We start from the raw sequence: 17,636 nt of genomic DNA, 5'->3' as shown, positions 1-17,636 counted from the left end.
GTGTCTGGAGACAGCTGGATCAACTCCTTCAGAGTGCCCGATATCATCATCATCCTTGGCTTTTTGCACAAGTGCATGTGTGTGTTTGACCCCGATGATAAAGTTTTAAACATTTCTTCGAAATACAAAGACATGTGACAGCGGTTTGCGCAGCTAAATCTTCCTTAAGTATCAATTAGATTTCTACGTGATGCGAATCTTAGATTAAAATCAGCGTTTGAAAGTTATACAATTTCACTGCCAGTGATTTCTGTATTACCGATTTTTTTTCTAAGTTTGCGAGACGTATGAGGTTGACTATCAGCATGACGAACGGTATATATTGCAAACATCATTGACGAGCCAGATAACCGTGAATAATCATCCTCATATCTTGCCAGACCCAATATTGTCACGGTAAAGACAGCGTTATTATGGCATAGTTCAATTTCTCGGCCTTGGATAATATGTCGTGCATTGTTAAATAATGCCACAAATCTGGTTTTACCAAATCTAACTTGTTGAGCACCATATGGATAACCATCCAATTTATGATGTCTGCCCTGAGCTTTAATAATATCTCGGCCGGTAGGCAATACCTAGCCGTATCATGGACGTGTAGTTCGATTCGGCCACGGTAGCTTCGTATTCGTCCTTCATACGAATAATACTGATGATCACGTATTGACTCATCTTTGCGTATGTGTGCATCTATGTAAAATGTGGGATGAGACACACGCTTCAACATTTTAATTATACTCGCTGCTGTCTAAAACGATGTTCTAAAGCCTGATCAATAATACCGACGACGAAGCCAGACCAATACCCGCTATATGGTTTTCTATTATATTGTTTGATCATCGCGACGGCTTGTTTTGTCAGAGATGGCCCACCAGCTAATTCGTTCAACCGTTCATTAATGCTTTTGTAGGAATTATTGCCGGCTCGTCATCCATGAGTCAAAATTTACAATCGATCAATGTCAGCGAGAATATTATCTGGAGAAAGTTAATCACAGATCACAGGCAAGGTCTACTTTTGCGACGTATATCGCGAGTGGAATGCCCACTTCCAGTTGATCCTTCCGGTGATTTGTCCTGGGGATCTTGAGAGCACTTCTGGAGTGTCTCAGATCCAGATTGTCCTTTCCCTCTGTTGATTTTTTCTTTCTTCTCTCTATTTTTCAAACTGGCTTTCATCCTTTGTTCGTTGTTGTGTCATTTATTCATATGCTTTACTAGCATGCGTATATAATAGCCGGCCTGGTTAGCAACAGGAAATTGAGGGATGTATATTTAAGCCATTCATTACGACTTTTCGGGCGATTAATATGCACAGGTTTCATAAATTGTTTTCTTTCAGCCAACCAAAACGAGACAATATGAAATATGTTGTTAATCCATGCTAGTGACAATACCTTCCTCTGTAAATTTTCCATCATGCTTGCTTTAACATTTTGGTGGTGTTGGTGGTTGATCATTGAGTGGAGGAGGGGTTTGACCATGCCATGGTGGAGATGGTTGCTACTGTTTTATTGTCTAACTTGTACACGCAATTTTTCAGCACAGTAAATGATACACATGGCGACCAGTATAACTGGTTGTGGATATATATATATATATATATATATATATATATATATATATATATATATATATATATATATATATATATATATATATATATATATATATATATATGGACATTACTACTAATGAATAATTGGTTAACTACCAGTTGTTTCAAATTCTTATATTCAATAGAGGTAATATCTTTAAAATGGATTTACTTACAACGGTACGTGCTGACAAACATTCACTAACGCCAAACAACATGAAACCAGTATTTCGTTATTTAACTGTACTAAAATCAGATTATTATCTAAATTCTATGATCATCGCCCGCGGAAAATGCTCAGAATGATCCTCCTGTTAAATGGTACGCTTGAATTGTTTAAAATTATAAAATACAGGACACACATAGTTGCATTTGGGATAATGTCATTTGACTTCAATAGATCTTGCTATATTTGAAGTTCAAATAGTGTTAGGAAAACAGTGATTAGGATCATCTGAATGTCAAATGTAAATATTACCCACTTAAGGATTATGTTTTGGTTAAAGTGGCAGTCGTCCATTATGACGTATAACGTATATTGTTGACTTTATATTTTTTTTATATAAACGAACGGAAACCCAGGAATATGCATAGTTATTTACATGGACATGCCCAATCTGTTTCTTGTTGTTTGATATGATAGCATATTGTGCTGATAGAAACAACAGCAAATCGTACTTTGAAAAGGATTTCATTTTTCACTGATAGTGGTATGAACAATAGCAGTCACTGAAATAATTACATGTAGGACGCACACTTCTACGTATTTAACAGCTATACATGTGAACGAAAACATGTTTGCAGAATGCATACAACTAGTGTTTTAAAATCGTCTTGGAGGTAAATATGGTTTACTGAAGCTTTAAATGCTACGTCACACTGACCTATATGAGTAGCAGTTTGCTAGACGTGTACCAGCTTGTGGTACAGTGTAATTAGATTCAATACGGTCCGTCCAGATAATAACTTTGGATAGGTTAGGACTAAGATACATATACGAAACAAATTAAAATACATGGTAAACAATACATAGGCCCACTATATTCGAACCGCCCTTTCTCTAGCAATGTCTGTCTAATATTTGACGACAATGTTGATGATGATTAAAGCACGTCGTATACGTCACAAATAGCTCATATTACTGCTCACTAATATGCAACCTTACACAAAGTTTGGAAACCTTAAACTTAAAGAACATGTAAATATAAATATGGTAAATATAAAGTATGTTGCTTTCAATATTGGCAAGGCTTGGAATCAATTGTTACGAAACTTGATGGGCGAGTGTAACTGAATTAGATATGTAAGACAGAGGCAAACAACTACGTATAGGCGGCAATGTTCATTCAACTATGAAATTAAAATTAAGCTTAAAATGTTATTGAGATGAAACTTCCTTATTCCTAACCAAGTACGCAACAAAAGTTGAGACGCGACGGGAAGAAAATATACTTGTTCTACCATCCCTGTGTCGTTATTGCTTAACGTATATATCCAAGATGCAACTTTTGATAAAAAATGTGACCGATAAACATTGTCATCATCTGGATAATACCCGCATCGTTAGGCTTAACCTTTACATTGCGATCTTGTCAACTCATCGTATAAGTTACATCTTTAAAAGATCATCTTTTATCTGAGTGTGAAACAACACAGACTTTCTTTGGTAAATAGCTGGATTTTACAGTATTATCTTCTCAGCGCATTGTATACGTTATTATTGAAAATGACCATCTCCTCTATTTCATAACTGTTTAGCTCATATCATGGAAATCAAATATCCTATGGTTATTTTGCAACTTTCTTACAATTACAAAACCAAAAGGAATGCAAAAATGCCTGCTTCGGTGTTTCAGACATGACTTATTATGTCTGTGGTTTTGTCGATATGATGTTTTGCATTTTTAACTCAACTTCATCAGTAATAATAATAATAATAACAATAATAATAATAAAAATAATAATAATAATAATGATAATAATAATAATAAAAATATTGATATTACTACTACTAGTAATAACAATAATAAAATAATGATAACAACATTAATAATAATAATAATAATGATGATAATAATAATAAGATTGATGATAATAAAGTTAATAATAATAATAGTAATATGAATAATAATAATAATAACAATGATAAGAACAATAATAATAACAATACGTATAAATACCATAATTAATAATAACAATGTTAGGACGAGAGTAATGCTGACTTTTAAATGATGTTAACTTAATAAGAGTGACTATATATCTGTAGTACAATAATGGTATAGTAAGCACGAAGATGATTTCCCGCACAACCGTAACCTTGAAGAATGTACGCAATATGGAAAAAAGTACAATATATTGTTTTTAATGTGAGGATGAGCGGAGTTGGCATGAGACTGAACTGTGCGAGAGTAAAAAATTTAGACACGTAAGAAAATGTCATTATTATACAAATATAATATAAATCAGCGGCTATTGTACTTTACACTTAAGGGAGAAAACCAATATTCCGCTGGTAAAGAGATAAATTTCCCTATTGGAAGACGTGTACATTACAAACTAAATGAGATCTGACGGAAAGAAAATGTTTTTTCTAACATTCATCTGAATGTGGTTATTGTCTTAGGTTAAATCATCCTGGCAAGATATACGAAGAAAAAATTTGAGCGATCAACTACAGGCACGTGGCATTATCTCCATATTACGTGTATTTTTAAGCTGAACGTACAAAGCATTGTTATCTTCTCAACTCATCGTTTGTGACATATCTAAACATAATTATCTCCTATCTTTCATCCTGGCTTAGCTAATGTTATGGAAATATTATATCACCTAGTTTCTCATCCTACTGACCCCACTGTTACAAAACAGAAAAAAAGAAATAATTATTTACAAATACTAGTCAAGGTGTTCGAGACGTGAAGATATTTTATCGCATTAGTCATGGTTTTATTTAAATATTATTAGTCAAACTTCATTATTGTTAATAATAATAATTCTAATAGAAAAAATATTCAATTGGTACATACATACATACATAGATGAATAAATACATGCATACATACATACATACATATATACATAAATACATACATGCATACATGCATACATGTATGCATCCATACAAACACACATACATACATGCACACAAACATACATACATACATACATATATTCATATACATGCATACATACATAGATACATATATACATACATACAAACATACATACATACATACATACATAAGTACGTACGTACGTACATACATACATGCATACATACATACATACATAAATATATACATACATATATACAACCATACATACAGACATATATACATACATACATACATATATACATACATACATACATACATACATACATACATACATACATACATACATACATGCATGCACACATACATACATACATACATTCATACATTCATACATACATTCATACATTCATACATACATATATACATTCATCATATCATGCGTCCATCTATCCAACGATCTAACCTTCCATTAATAAATTCATCCATCCATACTCAATGCATACATACACACATTGATACATTAATACATACATACATGCATACATATATACATATATACATACATACATATATACGTACATACATACATACATAGATGCATGCATGCTTACATACATGCATGCATATATACATACATACATACATATATACATTAATACATACATATATACATAAATACATGCATTTATACAAACACACATACATACAACCGTAAAAACATACATATATACATACATACATACATACATGCATACATACAAACAAACATACATACATTCATGTATACATACATATATTCATACATACATACATAAATACATTCATCGTATCATCCGTCCATCTGTCCAACGATCTAGTCTTCCATTAGTACATGCATCCATCCATACTCAATGCATACATACATACAGTGATACATTAATACATAGATACTTACATACATACATGCAGAACAAATGAATAGATATAAGGAAGCAACACGCAACGAATTGTTAGCGCAAATGCATAAAGCAGAATTAGCGACGAATGTCGATATTGAAATTATTAGTCAAGACACAGTAAAGATTTTACATGAAGCAGCATCTAGGTTTCTTCCCATAAAGAGGTTTTGCCCATACGCTAACCCCTATTGGAAACTATTAAACGTAAAAAAGTTTCACATGGAAATGCGACTGAAACGCAGGGTATGGATTTCTAATGGTAGGCCAAGAGGTTGGGAATATATATCATATGCGAACTATAAGAAAGCGAAGAAATTGTTTGCAAAAGAATTATTGAAAGCTAAAGAAATATACGATAGAGGACAATTTAGTGAGCTTGAAAAGGCTGCTGAGCTCGATATTTCTACTTTCTATAAGTTTATACGGAATAAAAGAAATAAACGCGATTACATTCACGAAATCGAATCAAACGGAAAAATTGTACGCGATCACGACTCTATTAGAGAGTTATGGGCAAATCATTTCTCCAGTTTATCACTGCCTGACAATACTTATCTGTACGATGAAAATCATTACCAGATGGTCTTAGCAGAGGTCAGAAAACAAACTAAAGAAACCTATTCACACTTTGATGAACTTGTTGATAAAATCCCCACTAGAGACGAAATCAGTAGTGCAATTAGCTCTCTCAATAAAGATAAGGCATGTGGCCACGACGGTATTGTTGCTGAACATTTACTGTTTGCGGACCCTCCAAGCATTGTACAATTACTTGAAATTATATTCACAAAAGTGTACGAGGCCGAGAAGTACCCGTGCCACTTTAAACAAGGTTTTGTTATACCAATATTCAAAGGAGGGGGAAAGAACAAATTAGATATGAATAATTACCGCGATATAACTATAATTCCAGTGCTTCAGAAAGTTCTAGAACAAATTATATATAGTAGACTACTTATATTTTCTAAACAGATTTCTTTTCCAAATCCGTTACAAAAGGGTTTTAGAAATAATTGCGGTAGTATCACTGCAGCGTTCTGTATCAAAGAATCTATATGCTACTATTTGGATAAAAATACTCCTGTCTATGCTACATTTCTTGATAATGCTAAAGCCTTCAACACAGTTTGGCATAACGGGTTATTCTACAAGTTGTACAGATTTGGCATCAAAGGGAAGACCTGGCGCATCATGAAAGATTCGTTTGAGAAAGTAACAAGCTCTGTTTTATATGCGGGCAAGCTGTCCAAACGCTTCGATATTATGCAGGGTGTAGGACAGGGCCGTATCTTGTCTGCCTGGTTCTTTCTTGTAATGATAGATGATTTGATCACGGAATTAGATCACACTTTGCGAGGTCTAAATCTTGTTGATCTCCACCTGCCTTGTGTCTTATTAGCAGATGACACAACTGTAATGTCTAACTCGCGTCATTCAATGCAACAGCTGCTAGATACAATTTCCGACTATGCGAAAAGGTGGAGATTAAGATATAATGCAGATAACAGTTGCACCATCTTGTTTACTAACAAAAGAACGACTGGTATACCTTCTTTTATGCTCGACAAATCTCCAATTCCGGCAGTCAAAAGTAAGAAGTATGCCGGCATACCTCTAAAATACAACTTAAAACCAAACGACGCGATAAAAGAAGCATGTGATAAAGGCAAACACTTGTTAAACTCTTTATATTTTATTGGTATCAGAGATGGAGGAATGAACCCTCTAACAAGTCTGAAGATCTGGAAAAGAATTATTCTACCCTCGGTCCTATATGGATGTGAACTATGGTCAGGTATCACAAACTCAAATATAGAAGAACTTGAGTTATGCCAGAGATATGCAGCGCGACGTATGCAAGCTTTCGATAAATATTCGCCTACGGAGGCAACAAGTAGTACCTTAGGACTCTGGTCAATGGAAGCATACATAGATAGGATGAAATTGCTCCTTTTCAACCGATTATGTAAGGGCGATTGGACTTTTATCTGGAAAAAGATTTTCATTATGCGCCTATGTCAGTATCTGAACAACCCGCTAAAACAGACGGGATTTATACCTGATATTGACAAAATAACTAAGAAATATGGTATGGGAAATGTTCTTTTAGACTATGCAGAAAGTATACAAACTGAAGAAAAACTCATCTGGAATCGACATATTACTGATATTATCCAAAACCATGAAGAAACTACCTGGAGAGCAAATATGGAACTAAGGGATGATTTAATTCACTTCAGAAACATTCATTTGGACTTAAAACCAAGTAATATATGGTTTCTTGGGCGTAAATATCCATCCATGTTATGGCCTCTCTCTGAAGTAATGAAACTATATATCATGCCTGTTGGTAAAGTTATGGTATGCAAACTCTGTGGAAAAGAGACTGACGACAGAGCGAAACATCTTATTTTAGGCTGCGAAATGCTGCTTGAGGAACGAAATGTTTTCTTTGAGAGAGTGATTGACTCTTTAGAAGTGAGAGACGGGGTTAACTTATTCAATCAAGAAGACGATATATTGTTGGAGACACTTCTTGGAAGCAGGGTTGACTGCATGTCGTCTATTGACGATGACGTATCAGATAGGCTCATGTTGGTGACCGCAAACAGCATAGCTTCATTCTACAATAAAATGTGTGCCCTACTATCAACTAACATGCCCTAACATGATATTAAAAGTAAGTAGTAAATTAACATTAAATATAAACAATTAAAGGCCAAAGTCTTCTTGTCAAATCCGCAAATTTTGTTGTCTGACAGCTGTTTGTGTGTGCGTTTATGTATTTGTTTATGTATTTGTTTATGTTTATTTCCAAGAGATTTCTATATGGTTTTCTGTATTTATATATCTCATTTTGTAAAAGCATTAGCTGACGATGTATATATCATGCTTGCGTTCTCGTCTATGATGTGTCTCATAATCCTATGATATGTATAATATGTATCTTAGCAACCTGATATACTCTTTGTTGTAGAGGTTACTAAGTCATTTAGACAGTCAGTCATAGATAAATGCATGCACGCACGCATACGCGCAAACAAGTATATATATGCATAAATACATGCGTCATATGAAGAAAAGAAACTGCATATAGAATTACACTGTTATAAGTTTTACATTTCATTTTCGTTGCTATCTCGGACTTAATGTTAAGCACATAACACTATAGACGTATTAACTTTTCGAAATATTATCATCATCAAGCAACTGTTAAAAGATCAGTGCCATGCTCCGCCAAATGATTGCAGATTTGCATAATTGCAGGTATTGAGATATTTCGTTTTGTCAATACGGTAGCTTACACAGTATTACAATTGTATTACTACTGTATCTTTGTCACTTTTCTGTTCTATTTTATGATCTTGTATTATTCTGATTTTGTTTAATCTGATGTAATCTCTTTTTAAAGAGGAAATAAAGTCAGTCAGTCAGTCAGTCAGTCAGTCATACATACATACATACATACATACATATATACATACATACATACATAGATACATACATGCATGCATGCATGCATGCAAACATACATTCATGCATACTAAAGCAAAAATGTCTTTTGAAAACACAACGAAAATGAGCATTAATTCTGTTCCTAACTTATTATTTTGATCTGTTTGCACTATACTCGTTTATTCTTTCTGAAGGTAAAAATTAAGATAGTGAAATGTTTGAGAACTATTCCTTATGCATAGACATATATACATACATACATACATACATACATACATACATACATACATACATACATACATGCATGCACACATACATACATACATACATACATACATACATTCATACATTCATACATACATTCATACATACATATATCCATTCATCATATCATGCGTCCATCTATCCAACGATCTAACCTTCCATTAATAAATTCATCCATCCATACTCAATGCATACATACACACATTGATACATTAATACATACATACATACATACATACATACATACATATATACATACATATATACATACATACATACAAACATACATATATACATACATATAACATACATACATACATACATACATACATACATACATACATACATGCATGCATGCTAACATACATGCATACATATATACATACATGCATACATACATATATACATAATTACATTCATATATACATAAATACATGCATTTATACAAACACACATACATACAACCGTAAAAACATACATACATACATACATACATTCATATATACATACATATATTCATGCATACATACATAAATACATTCATCCTATCATCCGTCCATGTGTCCAACGATCTAATCTTCCATTAGTACATGCATCCATCCATACTCAATGCATACATACATACAGTGATACATTAATACATAGATACGTACATACATACATGCATACATACATACATACAGACATAGATACATACATACATACATACATACATATATACATACATTCGTAGATACATACATATATAAAGTTATACATACATACATATAAACATACATGCATACATACATTCATACATACGTACATACATACATACATACATACATACATACATACATACATACATACATTCATACATACATGCATACATACATACATACATACATACATACATACATACATACATACATACATACATACATACATATATACATACATTCGTAGATACATACATATATAAAGTTATACATACATACATATATACATACATACATACATACATACATACATACATACATTCATACATACGTACATACATACATACATACATACATACATACATACATACATACATACATACATACATACATACATACATGCATACATACATACATACATACATTCATACATACATGCATGCATGCATGCATGCATGCATACATACATACATACATACATACATACATACATACATACATACATACATATATACATACATGCATGCATGCATACATACATACATACATACATACATACATACATACATACATACATACATACATACATACATACATGCATGCATGCATGCAAACATACATTCATGCATACTAAAGCAAAAATGTCTTTTGAAAACACAACGAAAATGAGTGTTAATTCTGTTCCTAAGTTATTATTTTGATCTGTTTTCACTAAACTCGTTTATTCTTTCTGAAGATAAAAATTAAGATAGTGAAATGTTTGAGAACTATTGGTTATGCATAGATGTGTCTACTATTCCGTCCCAAATTCTTCCTATTGCTTGTTAGTGTTGAAATAACTTTACAAATATATTGCTTTCCTGCCTCTATAGTCGAAAATGAAAACCTAATGTCTCACTTGACGCTGATATTCCTCGATGGTTTTGCTTTTCTTTTAAAGTCTTAGTATTTATTATTATAGTCTTGTAATCTTTACATTTCCCTAAATTTGAAGATTATCTGGTGATTAATGTATCCCCATCTATACTGTGTAATGTTAGAAGTATTTTTTATATAGGATTTACGATACTAGACGGAATCCTATCCTTGCAGTAATGGTTAAGTAAAGTTCGCTGCTATATATGTTCTTTATTTTATATTTAAATACCGTGACTATTGGAAACAACGTGTTACATATTCAACGTGTTGAAAGATATACTAAACATTTGTATTGTGGCTTAGGCAACAACCTAAGTGTTCGATGAAAACAAAAAATTATGAAACACTTAACAGTTTTTTAATCGGAAATATAATATCGATTATGAAGAAAATCATATCGTTCTTCATTGATAATAAAATATTAAACAATCTGACATATGTACTTGGGGAATAGTACTCGACTTATCTGAGTCGAGGATGAAGCCTTTCTGAAACTAAAACGAATTCATATGATTCCTAAATTGACAACTCTGTTCATAGCGGCCAGGAACTCTTGTTTTTGAAGATCATTGCCATGGGCAACAACAATTTATAAGAGTGTTTTAGATATAAACACATTAATGCATATTATTAAAAAAATGTTTTGTTACATCCAGTTTTTGTTTATATAGTAAAACTATGTTTATAGAAACGATGGAACGGTTTTGAGGTTCTATTATCTTTCCACTATAAGAAATAGTAGGTTCGAAAGAGAAAATAAATCAAATAAAGTCAGTATTTTTTCCAAAGGGTGCTAACTTGCTTTATGATTAATCATCAACTCTTTTTACCTTGCACGTGTTCACTTGAGAGCCGAAAAACATAACGGTGGAATATGCCTGGAGAAATCTGTAGTCCCAAATGTCACCAATTCATACAATGAGATGCCAAAACTGATTGCACCAGCAGAACGAATTTCATGTGCAATGATATCCTTTATCGTGTTATGTTTTCAAGTACTTTGCCATTCATACTGTAATGTAATGTTGCATGGGACTTCGTTATTTTCGTCTTTAGACAATGTTGTAGATAATAGATAGCTATGTATATAGATTGACAGATACATAGATATATGGATCGAAAGATATAGATATATATGAAAAGTTAGATAGATAGATAGATAGATAGATAGATACATAGATAGATACATAGAGATAGATAGATAGATAGATAGATAGATATACAGATAGATAGATGGATGGATGGATGGATGGATGGATAGATAGATAGATAGATGGATAGATAGAGAGATAGATAGATAGTTGGATGGATGGATGGATGGATAGATATATATATATATATATATATATATATATATATAAATATATATATATATATATATATATATATATATATATATATATATATATATATGTATATATATATATATATATATATATATATATATATATATATATATATATATATATATATATATATATATATATATATATATATATATATATATATATATATATATATATATATATATATATATATATATATATATATAGATAGTTACATAGATAGATAGATATATAGATAGATAGATAGATAGATAGAGAGATAGATAAATAGATATTTAGATGTGTGATGCGATGTGATTTTGATTTTTAACGTAGCTTTAACAACTTTTCAGTCATATCGCTACGATGTCTGCAATGTGGCAGTTTATAGTGATGTCTAGCACTGTGGCATCATGCCGCAGACATGTAGCATGATGTCCCACCCAGTCACATTATCCTGATACCAGGCCGACCAGTCCTAACACTAACCTCTTAATGCTGAACGCCAAGCGAGGCAGCTGTTAGTACCATTTTTTAAGTCTCTGGTATGACTAGGCCGTGGATCGAACCCACGACCTCCCGCATCCGATAGTTAGATAGATAGATGGATAAATAGATAGATAGTTAGTTAGATAGATAGATATATAGAAAAAATAGATTGATAAATAGATAGATATATAGTTAGATAGATAGTTGAAGTTGCATTGAAAATCTGTATGCATTGGACAATTATAAATAAATGAGCGGCATAAGAGAGAATATTTTCATGGTTAGCTTTATTGCAATGTTATTCTCATAACTGATAAATCAATAGATATGTTTCTCGGGCGTATTCGTTGTCAAAGCAGGGAGTCAATGTTGTCATCAGCGTGCAGGAAGGTAACATACATCTTTTCTGTCAGCCATATTTTCACCATATACAACACCACTTTCCTTCTTTCTCTAGTTCCTTTTTCACAGCTGTGTCTGGGATAAGAAATAATGTAACATTAATCCGGTATCACCCACAGTATAGTATCATCACTATGCATGTGTTCTATGAATTTGTTGACTTCAAACGTCTTAAACAAACTCCACGTATACATTTACGTTAACATTATTAAGATAGGTTAATCGTGGATATAAGTCTGCTGCATAGGAATGACAATTAAAAAAGATGCGCCTCTTACATTTCTCTCGGCACTAGAACTCTATCCCTCCTGTATCAACTTAACGGTGAACGTATACAATATTGTATAGATATCAGGGCATTTGAAATTACGCAGCTGAGCTTGAATTTAGAGAAGATACATATTACAGTAAATGTCAGACCTCAGTGTCGACTGATAATATAGATCCGACAATTCCCATACAGAAGCAACGAAGCAATGCATCTATTAAGACCGTTCTACAGTGACCAGCAATATGAATTTATGAGCGTTAATAGGGAAACATGGACACATGACTAGTACCATTCATGATTTCATGCATTTCTCTGAATTTATATACGTTTTATAAAAATATCAAGATCTTCAAAGTAATTATATTTCATAAAAGTAAACATGTTTATCATTTGTTCTCTTAGGTAAATTAATAGTTTAAAGAATATAATGTAATTCTTTGTCGCCTTCATCCAACTACTTGCCGGCACAATCTAGTACATTTCTTCCTGTTTATTATTCTAACCCCAAAATCAAAACCAATTGCGAAAATTGCTCAAACAGAATGTGTTGGTTCTGTTACCAAGGACTAGTCACCAAATCATTCGCACTTTCATTTTCCTGATAAGGAACTTCTAGCTACTCAGTTTTCTATTTTGAATTTGTTTTGCCAGTATGTATGTATGTATGTATGTATGTATGTATGTATGCATGTTTGCATGTATGTATGTATGTATGTATGTATGTATGTATGTATGTATGTATGTATGTATGTATGTATGTATGTATACATGTATGTATGTATGCATGAATGAACGTAACTGTGTATGTTTTTATGTATGTATTCATCTATTCATGAATACTTTCGGATGAATGTGTGTATATGCTCATGCATATATGTACGTATTTATACATGTCTGCATGCAGGTTTCCCTGAATAGATGGAAGATTGTATGTATATATGTATGTATGCTTGTACGTATGTATTTATGTATATTTTATATGTTTGCATTGAGATATATGAGGGTATGTATACAACTATATATATATATTAAGATAGATATATATATATATATATATATATATATATATATATATATATATATATATATATATATATCATTCCATATATATATATTTATATATGGATTCATTCACGGAAGCACACAGCAATGGACGTACCTTCTTAATTGTATGCATGTATATAGTATTTAACTTGAGACATAGGAACGCATAACGTAAATGCTGTTTTTATTTTTCACCATTTTTAATCTCCGTGAAGTATCATTTACGATCATTAATTGGATAACTTTATTTTCTGCAGAATTATCATATTTTCATTATTAGCTCTCCAATATTTCGTTATAGTCGTCACGTTGTTATATTTCTTGATCATGTTCTTTATACTCATCACCGTTAACAGATCATTAACGTAAAAGATAAGAGTGCATGTAGATTCATCATGAATTTTATCATTAGAAATACGCGGAATAGTATAATATATGTATACGTAATCTTACACTCGTCGGCAAACTTCTTTTCTGCTTGTATGTCTCTTTCTTCTGCATAGGGAACATCCTGTAATTTGCAATGGTATAGAAGCTTAAAAGCCAATCAACGGAAAGCACATTTTCAAAAACTGAACGATTATATAAATATATATAACAACATTAACAAAACAAACAATCATTAATACTGCCTCTTCTGTTGTTAGTGCCATCATCGAAAATCTAAGATTAACAATGACACAATGTACAATGTATGTTGCTGGTGCTGATAACACCGCTAGGATCCTACCATTGATTTATATTCTGCTTTGCCATATGGTGACGCAGTAAAACCATTACTTGATATTCTATATTTGTGAGAGTTTACATGTTTCTATGTTTTAATACGACACACATTCTAGAACGATGATGAAACAATGTGTCCAACCTAATGTGATCGTGATGATTGAAAATAATAAACAGTGAATGTGTGCTTTTAATACCTGAATCACTTCCTTCATGAGTTGGTTCATCTCGTTGATCTTTTTTTCCATGTCATTTTGGACATCTATTTTACCACTACGTATTGTGCCACACATAACCAATGGCAGCAGGACGACGATGAGGACGATAGAGACAGAAAGAATGTCACGTGTCATCTACGATGAAAATATAGAATTACTTCATACATAAGAAGGCAACAAATGGATGAACACACAGTTAAGAGAATTGTCAGATTATACCTTGAATAAGTTACGTTGATTTATTTGAATCAATTTTCTGTTCCTCACCCTACCGAAGCGAAGTTACAAATCATTGATCCATTTCCGTTCCACATGTATCACTTGAGACAAGATAATCGAAAACGCCAAGGTTAAAGTAGTAAAACTGTTATCCCACCATATTTTCAAACATAACCAAATGGAGTGAAATGATCCTGTCATTATAGCTGATTCCTTGATCAAACAAATTTAGTGGACATTTTTTAAACGAGAACTATACTATATTTTCTTACGTGATGTTTGGTATCACTTTCTCAGTTAACATCACGAATGGAAATCATTCTTAAATCCATTATTTTGAAACTCAGCGTTTTGATACAGGTTTTAAATTATATTCATTTTAAATTATATTCATTTTAATGTTGATTTGTGTATTCGAATAATTATTTACTTACGTCATTTGATGATATGTTCTTAAATTAGGACCTGTATACACTCCAATTATCGCTTTCAATTTTAAAAATAACTAACCAAATTATATATAGGGCATTGTGAATGAAATAAAGTCTAAGATACATAGGGAGAGGATGAAATGTGGATTTTGTATATTTCTTTATGTTGCTATTGAAATATATTTTCCGCAAAAACTTTTACAGTGTTATTTACATGTTCTAAGAGACTGATACACATTCAAACATTTGCTAAAAATATTATTTTGAAAACTAAACTAATCCAGACACTGTCTCATCTCCAGAAACCTGTTTGACGGTGTATAAATCATATCCAGCTACTTGAACATATAATAATATTTACCGTCACATAATATACCATTGTATCATGCAATCCTTGCATGTGTAAATCACGAATGTACTGCGTTTTCATACCGCTTGGGTCTCCTACGCATGTTTCAATGGCCAAGACTAGTTAAACACTATGAATTTGCATATGTGCTGCACACGCTAAGATACTGCCTTCACTAATTTATTGAGTTTCATGTGTCTATTTCGATAATTGTGTTTAAGTAGGAAAGAAAAAAAACTAACACCGGAATCAAATAAGATTCTGTACTATATAAGTATTTAAGTTAATCCTTAGTAATGCATTTGATATTAAACTTGTTGAGGTAGAAAATGGTTCAATGAAAGCATAAACATTTGCAGTCTGAGAATAGCTGCTGCAAAATGGTAATTATCAGCATATTAAATGTACTGAAAGGATAGTCAGATTAGACAAAAAGTAAATTGTTCTCACCTTAAAAACGAATACGTTTGTAGTTTCACGGAACAGACTATCTCTTCTAAGCAAAAGACGTCTTTGTGCCAATTGGTCTAAATCAGGCTTATATAGAGACTTTACTTCCTTAATGGGAGTGTATATACTCTTCTGACCAGTAATTCACTTTGAGACCACACCCAGATAGAGACCAAAGTATGAGATTAACAACCAATAGTTTCCTTAAGGATAGGTGACAATGAAAAGAAATTTCGAACAAATATCTTTACTCTCTAAACAATGTCAAGTCTTATACATTTTTTTGTTACCTAGAAAAATGTAAAAACGTAAAACAACCGTAGTTTAGTTAAATCACAAATACTTTTAAACGTTAGGTCACCAGTTATAATGAAAAAAATTGGTAGACTAACTTCAGTGTTGTTTTTACTAAAGTCACAATAGGGGTTGATGTGCATGACTCTTGAATACAATATGAAACCAGTGACAGAAAGGATAATGGTGTGCTAACAATATTCCAAATAATCACAATAATATAATTCAAGATGATTTTGTCTATCTATCTGTCTATATATCTATCTATCTTCATATCTATCTATATATCTATATGTCAATCTATATGTCAATCTATATATCTATCTATATATATATATTGATATTACTTAGGAAACAGTCAATACGTTGTTTTTCCTCCTTTGCGATAAATTTTCGTTTTCAATTTTGTGTGATTTTAAGGGTTTTGTCCGTTAAATTTCATTTATTTTGATGTTTTTCACTTTTGAAGTTAAACAATTGGGTCTGTATCAT

At 32.0% G+C, this 17,636-nt stretch overlaps 1 long non-coding RNA gene across 1 annotated transcript; it reads right to left on the bottom strand.

Moving 5' to 3' along the window:
* Positions 1-13,010: 13,010 nt before the first annotated feature.
* On the bottom strand, positions 13,011-16,924 carry LOC149783719 (uncharacterized). The gene is made up of 4 exons (XR_016414057.1): positions 16,851-16,924; positions 15,381-15,536; positions 14,911-14,968; positions 13,011-13,217 (listed from the first exon to the last, which is right to left on the bottom strand). It is a non-coding gene; the product is annotated as an uncharacterized LOC149783719 (long non-coding RNA).
* Between the last annotated feature and the right edge of the window lie 712 nt (positions 16,925-17,636).

The sequence above is a fragment of the Sinohyriopsis cumingii genome, chromosome 14 (genome assembly GCF_028554795.1).
Source record: "Sinohyriopsis cumingii isolate HCF-2022 chromosome 14, ASM2855479v2, whole genome shotgun sequence".
Taxonomy (NCBI): Eukaryota; Metazoa; Mollusca; class Bivalvia; order Unionida; family Unionidae; genus Sinohyriopsis; species Sinohyriopsis cumingii.
This window is presented reverse-complemented; position numbering and strand designations above follow the sequence as displayed.